Genomic DNA, 12554 nt, shown 5'->3' on the forward strand with positions numbered 1-12554 from the left:
GAATTGGGGCATTCTCGTGGGTTTATGTGGTTAGTCTACTGTGGGAGCATTGTTTATTGGACGAAAAGCACAAAGTGTAGGGGTAACTCAGCGATCAGGCAGTATCTCTAGACGCCATGGATAGGTGACGTATCGGGTCGGGACCCTTCTTTAGACTGATGGGACAATGTCCTCCAGAGTTGCTGCTTGACTCACTGATTAACTCCCGCACTTTGTGTGTTTTTTTCATAAATCAGCATTGGTAGTTCTTGGATCTACATTATTTATGGGTATTAATTTATATCCACAACCATGCAACAACTTATTTGAAATGTGCAGTGAATAGATGTCACGCAACAGGAAAAATTGGGTAACTATGCAGGGCTACACATACATGCAGGGCTATTTAAAATGGCTAACTATCCATACTAGCTGTATCTTTGGGATGTGGGATAAAATTAGAGAATGCGGATTAAACCAATTCTGTCACAGGGATGATGTGCAAAGCTACCCAGACAGTACCTGAGATCAGGATTGAACCTGGCACCTTGGATTTTGAGAAAGTGAGTCTATTGGCTATTATACTAGGCCACCTGGGTGACTCATCTTTTCAACTGCCGATGCATATTGGTTCATCCATTCACTTGGCAATCCATTAGTCTATCGTTACATCAATCTTGCTCTGCATTAAACCAACTAACTCAATTGATCACCAAAAGGAACAAGAGCTTTCCTATTTCCCATTAAGAATGCTGAATGATGTATCGGCTCTGGACTGCTTTGATTTTTAACCTGTTACAGAAGATATGTCTGTGCATTATTGTAACACTTCCAATGAACATGTGGTAGTTCTGTTCTCCAACTATAAATTATTATTTATAATACTCAGTTTCGTCTTTGATTTTTTTTCCCGTCCTGTCCTACAGATTTAATAGCCTGGCATGTAAGATAGTTGTTTGAATTCCCTTTAGTAGATTAATTCCTAAACAAATCTTTTCTTTGGCTGAACATATGCTGGGCTCTGATGCACAAAATTAGCAACTGTCAGTGCAAACCACTCTAAACACACCTTTATCTCTTTGTGTACCCTCTGTCATTGGTACTAAACCACTCAGCCAAGGCTGCCGGCCCCCTAACAAGAGGGATTTAATTCCATGCTGGATTGCATCTTTTGTCGTGTTACTCAAAGTTGTAAACAAAATTACTCCTGAATTGCCTTCTCTTTATACTATTCACCAGTCTTGCATCTTCTATTTGTGTGGCAACCGTAGATGAAATTAAATTTCACAGAATTTAAGTTATTTTTGAGCCATGGGTCTTTGATTAATGTAAGGTAAAAGATGGAGAGTAGGAAAATGGTATGTTCCAGAGATCTGTACCACTGCTTTTGTTATTTATAGTGTGTTTTAAGTTTACATATTATGCTTTCCATTATAGATGTCAGATGATGTGATTATGCTGGAAGGGGTACAGAAATAATTCACAAGGATAATGAGGGCTTGAATTACAAGGAAAGGCTACATATGTCGGCTTTATTTTATTATTGAGTGAAGGGTGCCAGAACAACAACCTTGCTCTGAATATCAAGGAACTATTTGTTGACTTTAAAAGAGAATTGGTGAAAATCCACAAACATGCCTTCATCAACGGGATGGTGGTGGAGTCAAAATCTTCAAATTCCTGGGCGTGCATATCTCTGAAGATCTACCCTGGACCCAGCACATTGATGCAATCATAATGAAAGCCCATCAATGCTTCTAATTGATTGATTAATTCATTCAACATGTCAGCAAATACTCCCTTGAGTTTTACAGGTGTACACTAGAGAGCATATTGACTGGTTACATCATGAATTGGTTCAACAACTTGAACCCACAGGAACAAAGAAGATTGCAAAGGGCTGAAAACTGCCTAGTCTATCACATGTACTGACCTCCCCACCTTCGAAGGAGTTACAGCAGTCACTGTGTCAAAAAAGTAGCCAGCATCATCAGAGACCTACACCACCCTGGCCACACAGAAGGTATAGGAGCCTGAAAACTGTAACGTCCAGATTCAGCAGCAGCTTCTTCCCGATAACCAAGAGGCCATTGAACACTACTATTTCCAACTAAACTCTGAACTACATACACTAAACTTATTTTTTGGTGTTTATTATGGTGTTATTATGGCAATAAAGTCTAATCTTCTTCCCTCATTTTTCTCCCGCGGTCAGGGCAGTTGAACCATCCATTGGGGCGATCAAAGCTGCCACAGCCGGCGATCGAATCCCCCGCATCGGGACGATTGAAGCCCCGCGTCAGGGCGGTCGAAGCTCCTGCGGCTTGGAGCTCCCGAAGTCGGTCTCTAACCAGAGACCGCGAGCTCCACGATGTTAAAGTCCGCAGGCTCCCACGGTTGGAGCTAGCGAGGTTGATCCCCGGCAAAGGGATCACCAGCTCCACAACGTTAAGTCCCATAGGCTCCTGTGGTTGAAGCTCCCGAAGTCGGTCCCCAGCAGAGGCTGCCAACTCCTCGATGTTAGGCCGCAGTGCGGACGGAGATACGATACAGAAAAAAAATCGCATCCCCGTCGAGGTAAGAGATTAAAAAAAGTTTCTCCCAACCCCCACCCCCCACCCCCCACATAAAACCAGCTAAAGAGCACTAAAACACATATTTAACACATCCGATAAAACAACAGAAGGGACAGACTATTGGTGAGGCAGGCATTGCTGGCGCCATCTAGTGGTCAATTTTTGTAACAAAATCCTAGAAATGTGGACTTCATGACCAGATTTCGGCAAAGAAAGGTCAATGATGAAATTCACCATCACCTTCAGTGCTTTAGCACAGACTATGTCATTTAAAAAGTGTAAGTGAAGATCAAGATGTCAAATTTGACACCTAGTTCTTGGTCTACATGGGAGCAATGATTTCTGATGGTAGACACAAAATGCTGGAGTAACTCAGCGGGACAGGCAGCATCTCTGGAGAGAAGGAATGGGTGACGTTTCAGGTCGAGACACCTCTTCAGACTTTTCTGATGCCCTGCATACCTTTGAGACAGGCACTGCTGCACTGCTTACAACACTGGAGTGGTACTACTAGCACTGTCCCTGCAAATTCCATAGGCAAGGATAAGCAAACGAACATCAGCATCTTCTCCCAAGCCTCTCGAATCAAGCATCTAATTACACTCGGCAGACTCTAATTGTGCATTGCGTTGTTCACAAGTCATGTGTTCACAGTCAAGAGCTTACCAGCAGATCAAAGGAGACAATTAAGGATGCCTTTATAGTCTCATTGAAGAAATATAACACCTTCATTGAATTCCTGATCTGTAACTCTTTAGGATGGAGAAACAGCATGGATGACTATGTGGGTTTCTTCAGTGTGTTCCAGTTTCCTCTCACATCTCAAAGGCACGAGGGTTAGCAAGTTAATTAGCTGCAGTAAGTCAGTAATGAGTAGATGAGTAGTAGAATCTATGGAAAGCTGAGCGAAATGTAGGGAGAATTCTTGCCATAGAGGGAGTACAGAGAAGGTTCACCAGATTGATTCCTGGGATGGCAGGACTTTCATATGAAGAAAGACTGGATAGACTCGGCTTGTACTCGCTGGAATTTAGAAGATTGAGGGGGGATCTTATAGAAACATTCAAAATTCTTAAGGGGTTGGACAGGCTAGATGCAGGAAGATTGTTCCCGATGTTGGGGAAGTCCAGAACAAGGGGTCACAGTTTAAGGATAAGGGGAATGCCCTTATCCTTAAACTTTTAGGACCGAGATGAGAAAGTTTTTTTCACACAGAGTGGTGAATCTGTGGAATTCTTTGCCACAGAAGGTAGTTGAGGCCAGTTCATTGGCTATATTTAAGAGGGAGTTAGATGTGGCCCTTGTGGCTAAAGGGATCAGGGGGTATGGAGAGAAGGCAGGTACAGGATACTGAATTGGATGATCAGCCATGATCATATTGAATGGCGGTGCAGGCTCGAAGGGCCGAATGGCCTACTCCTGCACCTATTTTCTATGTTTCTAATGCAATCCGGTTCCTGACAATGATAAAGACTTGATGTGGAAACCAGCTCCATAACATTTGCATTGAAACATTTCACCCGTAATCTTCCCTTGCTAGTGTTTATGGTGTTTATGTTAAAATGAACAGCTAACTTCTGACTGAGCAGAAATCTGAATGTTTATGCTTAACTTAAAATGGTCAAATCCTCACAATTGAGCTGGTGGGATTCTAACAGAGTTGTAAGAGCTCATCTCGCCCACATCTCTCTGCCTCCCTGTAATTTTGTCCACATCCAACATTCAAAATTGTTTACACCAAAGGAAAGGCCGTGCAACAAGTGCTTTATCCAAGTAGTTTGAAAAAGATACTTATAATCCATTAATCATGACAAGAGAGAGCAGAGGTTTAAGGTTACAAGCAGGAGATTTAGAGGAGTTTTCAAGATTTTTTTTTCAGACAGGGATTTGTGGAAATTTGGAATGCACCATCTCAAGAGCAGATGGAGACAGATATTTTCGCAATATTTATGAGGTATATAGATGAGCACTTAAAGTTTTTTTTCACACAGAGAGTGGTGAATCTGTGGAATTCTCTGCCACAGAAGGTAGTTGAGGCCAGTTCATTGGCTATATTTAAGAGGGAGTTAGATGTGGCCCTTGTGGCTAAAGGGATCAGGGGGTATGGAGAGAAGGCAGGTACAGGATACTGAATTGGATGATCAGCCATGATCATATTGAATGGCGGTGCAGGCTCGAAGGGCCGAATGGCCTACTCCTGCACCTATTTTCTATGTTTCTAATGCAATCCGGTTCCTGACAATGATAAAGACTTGATGTGGTAACCAGCTCCATAACATTTGCATTGAAACATTTCACCCGTAATCTTCCCTTGCTAGTGTTTATGGTGTTTATGTTAAAATGAACAGCTAACTTCTGACTGAGCAGAAATCTGAATGTTTATGCTTAACTTAAAATGGTCAAATCCTCACAATTGAGCTGGTGGGATTCTAACAGAGTTGTAAGAGCTCATCTCGCCCACATCTCTCTGCCTCCCTGTAATTTTGTCCACATCCAACATTCAAAATTGTTTACACCAAAGGAAAGGCCGTGCAACAAGTGCTTTATCCAAGTAGTTTGAAAAAGATACTTATAATCCATTAATCATGACAAGAGAGAGCAGAGGTTTAAGGTTACAAGCAGGAGATTTAGAGGAGTTTTCAAGATTTTTTTTTCCGACAGGGATTTGTGGAAATTTGGAATGCACCATCTCAAGAGCAGATGGAGACAGATATTTTCGCAATATTTATGAGGTATATAGATGAGCACTTAAAGTTTTTTTTCACACAGAGAGTGGTGAATCTGTGGAATTCTCTGCCACAGAAGGTAGTTGAGGCCAGTTCATTGGCTATATTTAAGAGGGTTAGATGTGGCCCTTGTGGCTAAAGGGATCAGGGGGTATGGAGAGAAGGCAGGTAAGGGATACTGAGTTGGATGATCAGCCATGATCATATTGAATGGCGGTGCAAGCTCGAAGGGCCGAATGGCCTACTCCTGCACCTATTTTCTATGTTTCTGTTTCTAATAAAAATCAGGATAATGTAGGATCAGTGTAAATGGATGGTTGATGATCAGCATGGATAAGGTGGGCCTAAGTAACTGTTTCCATGCTATCTCTATGTCCCTATGAAAAAAGATTCATTTAAAGAGATAAACTTTAAAGAGGTTTTAAAATGAGATGAGGTACGTAAAGACTCAGAGAGGTTAAGCAAGAAAATTCCAGAGTTTAAAACTTTGATATTTGAAGGTCAAAAGGGTAAATGCACAGTTTTTTCCCCGTAGTTTAGGAATCAAGAACTAAAGGGAAAATGTTTAAGGTGAGAGGGGAAAATTTTAATAGAAACATGAGGAGCAACTTTTTCCACACAGAATACGTGATACCTATATGGAGCAAGCTGCCAGCTGGTAAGGATTGAAACAGGTGCAATAACAATATTTGAAAGAATTTTAACAGGTGTGTGACCAGGAACTATTTAGAAGGATATGGGTCAAAAAGAACTGGCCTCGATGTGTATCCATGGTCGGCATGGACAAGTTGGGCTGAAAGGCCTATTTCCAGCTAAAGGGACTCCGATTAATTGGAAGGGTGAATTTTTGAGCAAGTTGGGGAATTGTCCAGGCACTGGAGGGACTAGAATGAAGATCAAATTGAATGTAGGAAATTTAACAAGGAAACCAATTAGAGAGCTAGTTTCATTTTTAATATGTAGTTTTTTAGTTACTTTTAAATAATATATTTTTTTGCTTTTAAAAAACAGAAGAGTCATAGACAATAGACAATAGACAATAGACAATAGGTGCAGGAGTAGGCCATTCAGCCCTTCGAGCCAGCACCACCATTCAATGCGATCATGGCTGATCACTCTCAATCAGTACCCCGTTCCTGCCTTCTCCCCATACCCCCTCACTCCGCTATCCTTAAGAGCTCTATCCAGCTCTCTCTTGAAAGCATCCAACAAACTGGCCTCCACTGCCTTCTGAGGCAGAGAATTCCACACCTTCACCACTCTCTGACTGAAAAAGTTCTTCCTCATCTCCGTTCTAAATGGCCTACCCCTTATTCTTAAACGGTGGCCCCTTATTTTGTCTCCCCCAACATTGGGAACATGTTTCCTGCCTCTAATGTGTCCAATCCCCTAATTATCTTATATGTTTCAATAAGATCCCCCCTCATCCTTCTAAATTCCAGTGTATACAAGCCCAATCGCTCCAGCCTTTCAACATACGACAGTCCCGCCATTCCGGGAATTAACCTAGTGAACCTACGCTGCACGCCCTCCATAGCAAGAATATCCTTCCTCAAATTTGGAGACCAAAACTGCACACAGTACTCCAGGTGCGGTCTCACCAGGGCCCGGTACAACTGTAGAAGGACTCTTTGCTCCTATACTCAACTCCTCTTGTTATGAAGGCCAACATTCCATTGGCTTTCTTCACTGCCTGCTGCACTTGCATGCTTCCTTTCATTGACTGATGCACTAGGACACCCAGATCTTGTTGAACTCCCCCTTCTCCTAACTTGACACCATTCAGATAATAATCTGCCTTTCTATTCTTATTTCCAAAGTGAATAACCTCACACTTATCTACATTAAACTGCATCTGCCATGTATCCGCCCACTCACACAACCTGTCCAAGTCACCCTGCAGCCTTATTGCATCTTCCTCACAATTCACACTACCCCCCAGCTTAGTATCATCTGCAAATTTGCTAATGGTACTTTTAATCCCTTCGTCTAAGTCATTAATGTATATCGTAAATAGCTGGGGTCCCAGCACCGAACCTTGCGGTACCCCACTGGTCACTGCCTGCCATTCCGAAAGGGCCCCATTTATCCCCACTCTTTGCTTTCTGTCTGTCAACCAATTTTCTATCCATGTCAGTACCCTACCCCCAATACCATGTGCCCTAATTTTGCCCACTAATCTCCTATGTGGGACCTTGTCGAAGGCTTTCTGAAAGTCGAGGTACACCACATCCACTGACTCTCCCCTGTCAATTTTCCTAGTTACATCCTCAAAAAATTCCAGTAGATTTGTCAAGCATGATTTCCCCTTCGTAAATCCATGCTGATTCGGAATGATCCCGTTACTGCTATCCAAATGCTCAGCAATTTCGTCTTTTATAATTGACTCCAGCATCTTCCCCACCACTGATGTCAGACTAACTGGTCTATAATTACCCGTTTTCTCTCTCCCTCCTTTCTTAAAAAGTGGGATAACATTTGCTATCCTCCAATCCACAGGAACTGATCCTGAATCTATAGAACATTGAAAAATGATCTCCAATGCTTCCACTATTTCTAGAGCCACCTCCTTAAGTACCCTGGGATGCAGACCATCAGGCCCTGGGGATTTATCAGCCTTCAGTCCCATCAGTCTACCCAAAACCATTTCCTGCCTAATGTGGATTTCCTTCAGTTCCTCCATCACCCTAGGTTCTCCGGCCCCTAGAACATTTGGGAGATGGTGTGTATCTTCCTCAGTGAAGACAGATCCAAATAGAGTCAAACAGCATGGAAGAGGCCCTTCAGCCCTACTTGCCCACACCAACAAACATGCCCCATCTACACTGAATGTGCCCCATCTACACTGCCCCATCTACACTAGTCTCACCTGCCTGCATTTGGCCCACATCCCTCTATCCATATATCTCTCCAAATGTTTTCTTTTAAACGTTGCGAAACTCATTGTTAATCTCCTCTAACCATCTCTGGAAAATACTCAGCAACATCTTCAAGAGACAGCCACCTACTACATTGTGTTCAGTATGCTGGTAACCATTTACATGAAAAAAAATCTTCTAACTTTGCCGTTGAGAACAAATCCTAAATTTACACCAGAACATTGAGTTCTAGTATTTCAACTTTGCATCCTATGTTAAAGGAATCCCATCCTGCTCATCACAGGTCACTTCATTCAGTGTGAGTGTACCATTCAGGGACTCCCATACTCCCAAAGTAACCAATCCAACCTCACCTCTAACCTCTTGTACAGTGCTCAGCATATTTTAAAAATGCCTGATTTTTGATTAGAATTTTTTTTTTCTCAATTTCCTAAAAATATATTCTCATGGCAGGCTTACTGAACTAACCTCTTGTAGGGATGAAAAAGATGGTGCACGTTTTTTTAAATGATATCAGAATCCCACAGTGAACTCTACATACATTGTGGATATATATTTGAGAATCACAGAAGCACATACTCATGAAACAACCCCCAATGCATTCTCTTTAAAAGATCCCAAATTAGCACCGCAGCTGAGCTTAGAAAATATAACGTTTTCTTACTATGTAACAATTTATCACACGCTTCTAGACCTTTCTATTTAGACCTGCTCTATGTTTTTGTTTCCCCTGCTGTATTTTAATGAGATTTTTTGTTTGCCTTCTGCCATTCCTAATCCTTCAATGACACAACACGATAGATGTGTGGCATACTTTGAAATAATCCTTTTTATGTACTGTCAATATTCATTGAGCAAGAAGTTCGATTGTTTTAATTGGTCTTCATTAGGGCAGCTTCACTTGCCAGTACCACACTTCTAAATTGATTATACTGTAATTTTGCATGATCTATGACTCTGTGGGGAATTATTCTCATCCTTTCATTCAGAGACAGTTTACAAAGAGGATTTTGCTATCCTGGGCAGTGGGAAAGGTTAATAATCAGGAAATCAATTCACGTTTATTCAAATGAATGTTGTCAAAGAACACGGTTGGGTCACAACTGCCATTATTGTACCGACTTATTAGAATTTGCTAGTGAAGATTCTGGCTCTGACCCAACCACTCATTATTTCAATCTCTTGCGCAAAGGGCTGATAGGTCCGTGACTATCCTGACAAAAGTATATGAAACTATGAGAGGCACAGATAGGGTAGAATGTCAGAATCTTTTTCCCAAGGTGGAAATATCAAAGACTAGAGGGCAGAGCTTTCAGGTGAAAAGAGCATAGGATATGAAGGGGGCATGTTTTTTTTAAATGGTGAGTGTCTGGGATACATTGCCAGGGGTGGCAGTGGAGGCAGAAACCGACAGTAGCATTTAACAGGCTTTTAGATGGGCACATGAACATGCAGGGAATGGAGGGATATATTTCATGTGCAGGCAAATGAGTTTAGTTTATCTTGGCATCATGTTCAACACAGACATTGGTGGCTGAAATGGCTGTTCCAATGCTATGTTTTTCTATGTTCCATTAAATATTTAATTTAATTCATTAGCCCATTGCGCAAGTTGTTACGTGTCCACTTATTTGTTGTACTAACAGCCACAAAAATGCTTGGTTCTCATTGTGAAGTCGCGGTCGGTCAAACTTTGTAAGGTCCACTGAAAATATGGCAGGGACCCCATTACATTTAACTGTAGATAATAAAAGGCAAGAACTTTTGGGAGGAATTTTTGCAGACTCTTTTCTCAAATGACCTCTTTTATTTTGCAATAGTTCTGTACATTGAGGAAAATTATACTCCTTTGTTACGAATAATTGCAAAAATAAACTCAATGGGTAGTTCTCTTTGACCAGTGTTCCATCGTGAATATTGAACTCACGTTCTGTGTTACAAATGAGATGAAGCAATTATGAAAAAGTGGAGGGAGGCTTTATGGTACATACTTCAAAAATCCTTTTTACAAGCTTGTTTAATGAGATAAAAGAGTTTGTGATTGCAAATCTACAGTCCTTCCCCGGGCTCCAAAATGGAACATTTGCCTCATGCAGGCGATTAGACATCCATTAAAAAATATTTACAGGTTTATATACTGTACAATATTGGCCCTAATATTTCTGCAAATGATCAATGATTGTCAACTTTCCTTGTCAGACATTCTATGCTTGCAGATTTCTGAAAGTGTAAGATGGATGCAGTTTGAGATCTGTTATAGGTGTCGAGTGAGATTGAATAAGAGAAGCATCTGTGTTTTTCCATAACTAATCAGAATGAAGGATGGTGAATATACCAGCAAGAGAGTCCAGTTTTTCAGATGTAATAATGGTGGAACCTTTTTGTTTTCATTGCAAAGTGAGGTTGACAATAAAATTGGGATTTTAGAACATGGGTGCTTTAACAGGGGGGATTTTGACGTTGCTGCCAATGATTTAGTCCTTTCTCCACAACGTATGCAATTTTGCAATTTCTGCATCGGAATTAAGACAAAGTAGATGACGATTTCAGGACATCGTACTTGCCTCCATCGCCTGGCCCCTGCCTAAAACATTTCACTGAAGGAAGAGTGAAGATCGTAACTATTATTTATGGTCAATACAAATTAAATGCCAATCACAGGACATCATATTGCTTCATTTCAGCCACACACTAGAACTAATGTCCAACAGCAAACCACAGTGGCAAAATAACAATCTCACACCACAAAGATTAATAAATTGTTGCTCGTAGTGAGTACAGTTGAGGAATTTCAGGCCAACCTCTGAGCAAGCAAGCATACACTAGAACAGTGAAATCAATTCAAAATTGGGTGCAGAAAGAACAGGGCAGAAAGTAAAGAACAATTAAGAAAGGGTAAATTAAAATAATGAAAATAAATGTAAATCCATCTTATTTTTCAAATAGTCCAAATGATTAACACCAAAAGAATGAGATTCACTATTTGTAATGGTTACCTTTCCAGTGTGGTTGATTGAGTAATGAATAACATCCACCATTTGGGCTTCATATGACATCACTTAACTTTCAGTTATGGGTTTACAACTTTTATGCAAATACTGTAGTTACCTGGCTGTCAATGTATTGCTGACTATAAGTTGTTTTCAGAGCAAATAGAGGAACAACTCATCCTGGTTGACAGCGTTTGTGCTTGAATAGACAATAGACAATAGACAATAGACAATAGACAATAGACAATAGACAATAGGTGCAGGAGTAGGCCATTCGGCCCTTCGAGCCAGCACCGCCATCCAATGTGATCATGGCTGATCATTCTTAATCAGTCCCCCGTTCCTGCTTTCTCCCCATACTCCCTGACTCCGCTATCCTTAAGAGCTCTATCTAGCTCTCTCTTGAATGTATTCAGAGAATTGGCCTCCACTGCCCTCTGAGGCAGAGAATTCCACAGATTCACAACTCTCTGACTGAAAAAGTTTTTCCTCATCTCTGTTCTAAATTGCCTACGCCTTATTCTTAAACTGTGGCCCCTGGTTCTGGACTCCCCCAACATTGGGAACATGTTTCCTGCCTCTAATGTGTCCAACCCCTTAATAATCTTATACGTTCCGCAAACCTTCACCCTAAGTCATAGAGGAAAACAGGCCCCTTGGCCCAACTTGTTCATGTCAACCATGTCGCTGAGATACTTGACCAAAAAATAACAGCTGCAACTTCCCTGTTACATTGGTGGAATATTTCAGGTGAAGGAGGACAAAAATGATGGAGTTCTTGGCCATGAGCCATGCCCATCTGTGCTCCCTTGGGACAGATACAAATGGCTGACCTTGTTGTCACTCATTGCCTCCGAGTCTCACTTGTGACTAGGCTTGAGGGAACGGGGTGGGCCAGGTAAGCAGAGGTCCTGCCCTGGGGTGGCCCTGATGTCTTACTGGAGGTGGAGCTTTGCCTCCCATCAGAGTTGCCAAGGATTCTGGCAATGTTTAAATACCCTTGAAATTCAGATATTTTAAAACTTGTAAAAATGAAATAAACAATTGAAACATGTTTAAAAGCATTAAACGGAAAAAAAAACAAAGTGTAAACTATTTAGAAATGGCTGAAAATATTATGCTGAAGTAAAATACTTGAAAACAGAACTTCCATCTATGCTAGGTCTTAGATTACATTGGATAGGAGAGGTAATTTCCTGGCTACTGCTTAAATACATTTCACATGAATAAAGCATAACAAAAGAATATAGTAATCCTCAACTATGAGAGATCACTAGATTTGCCTTACCCTTGCTCAGGTTTATTGATACCAAAGATTAAGTGGATGGGAACTTGGAACGTGGATGTAATTGGGAATGATCCATAAGATGCAATTGGAGCATTGGTGTGCACCATTTTGGGTAG

The sequence above is a fragment of the Rhinoraja longicauda genome, chromosome 3 (genome assembly GCF_053455715.1).
Source record: "Rhinoraja longicauda isolate Sanriku21f chromosome 3, sRhiLon1.1, whole genome shotgun sequence".
Taxonomy (NCBI): domain Eukaryota; kingdom Metazoa; phylum Chordata; class Chondrichthyes; order Rajiformes; family Arhynchobatidae; genus Rhinoraja; species Rhinoraja longicauda.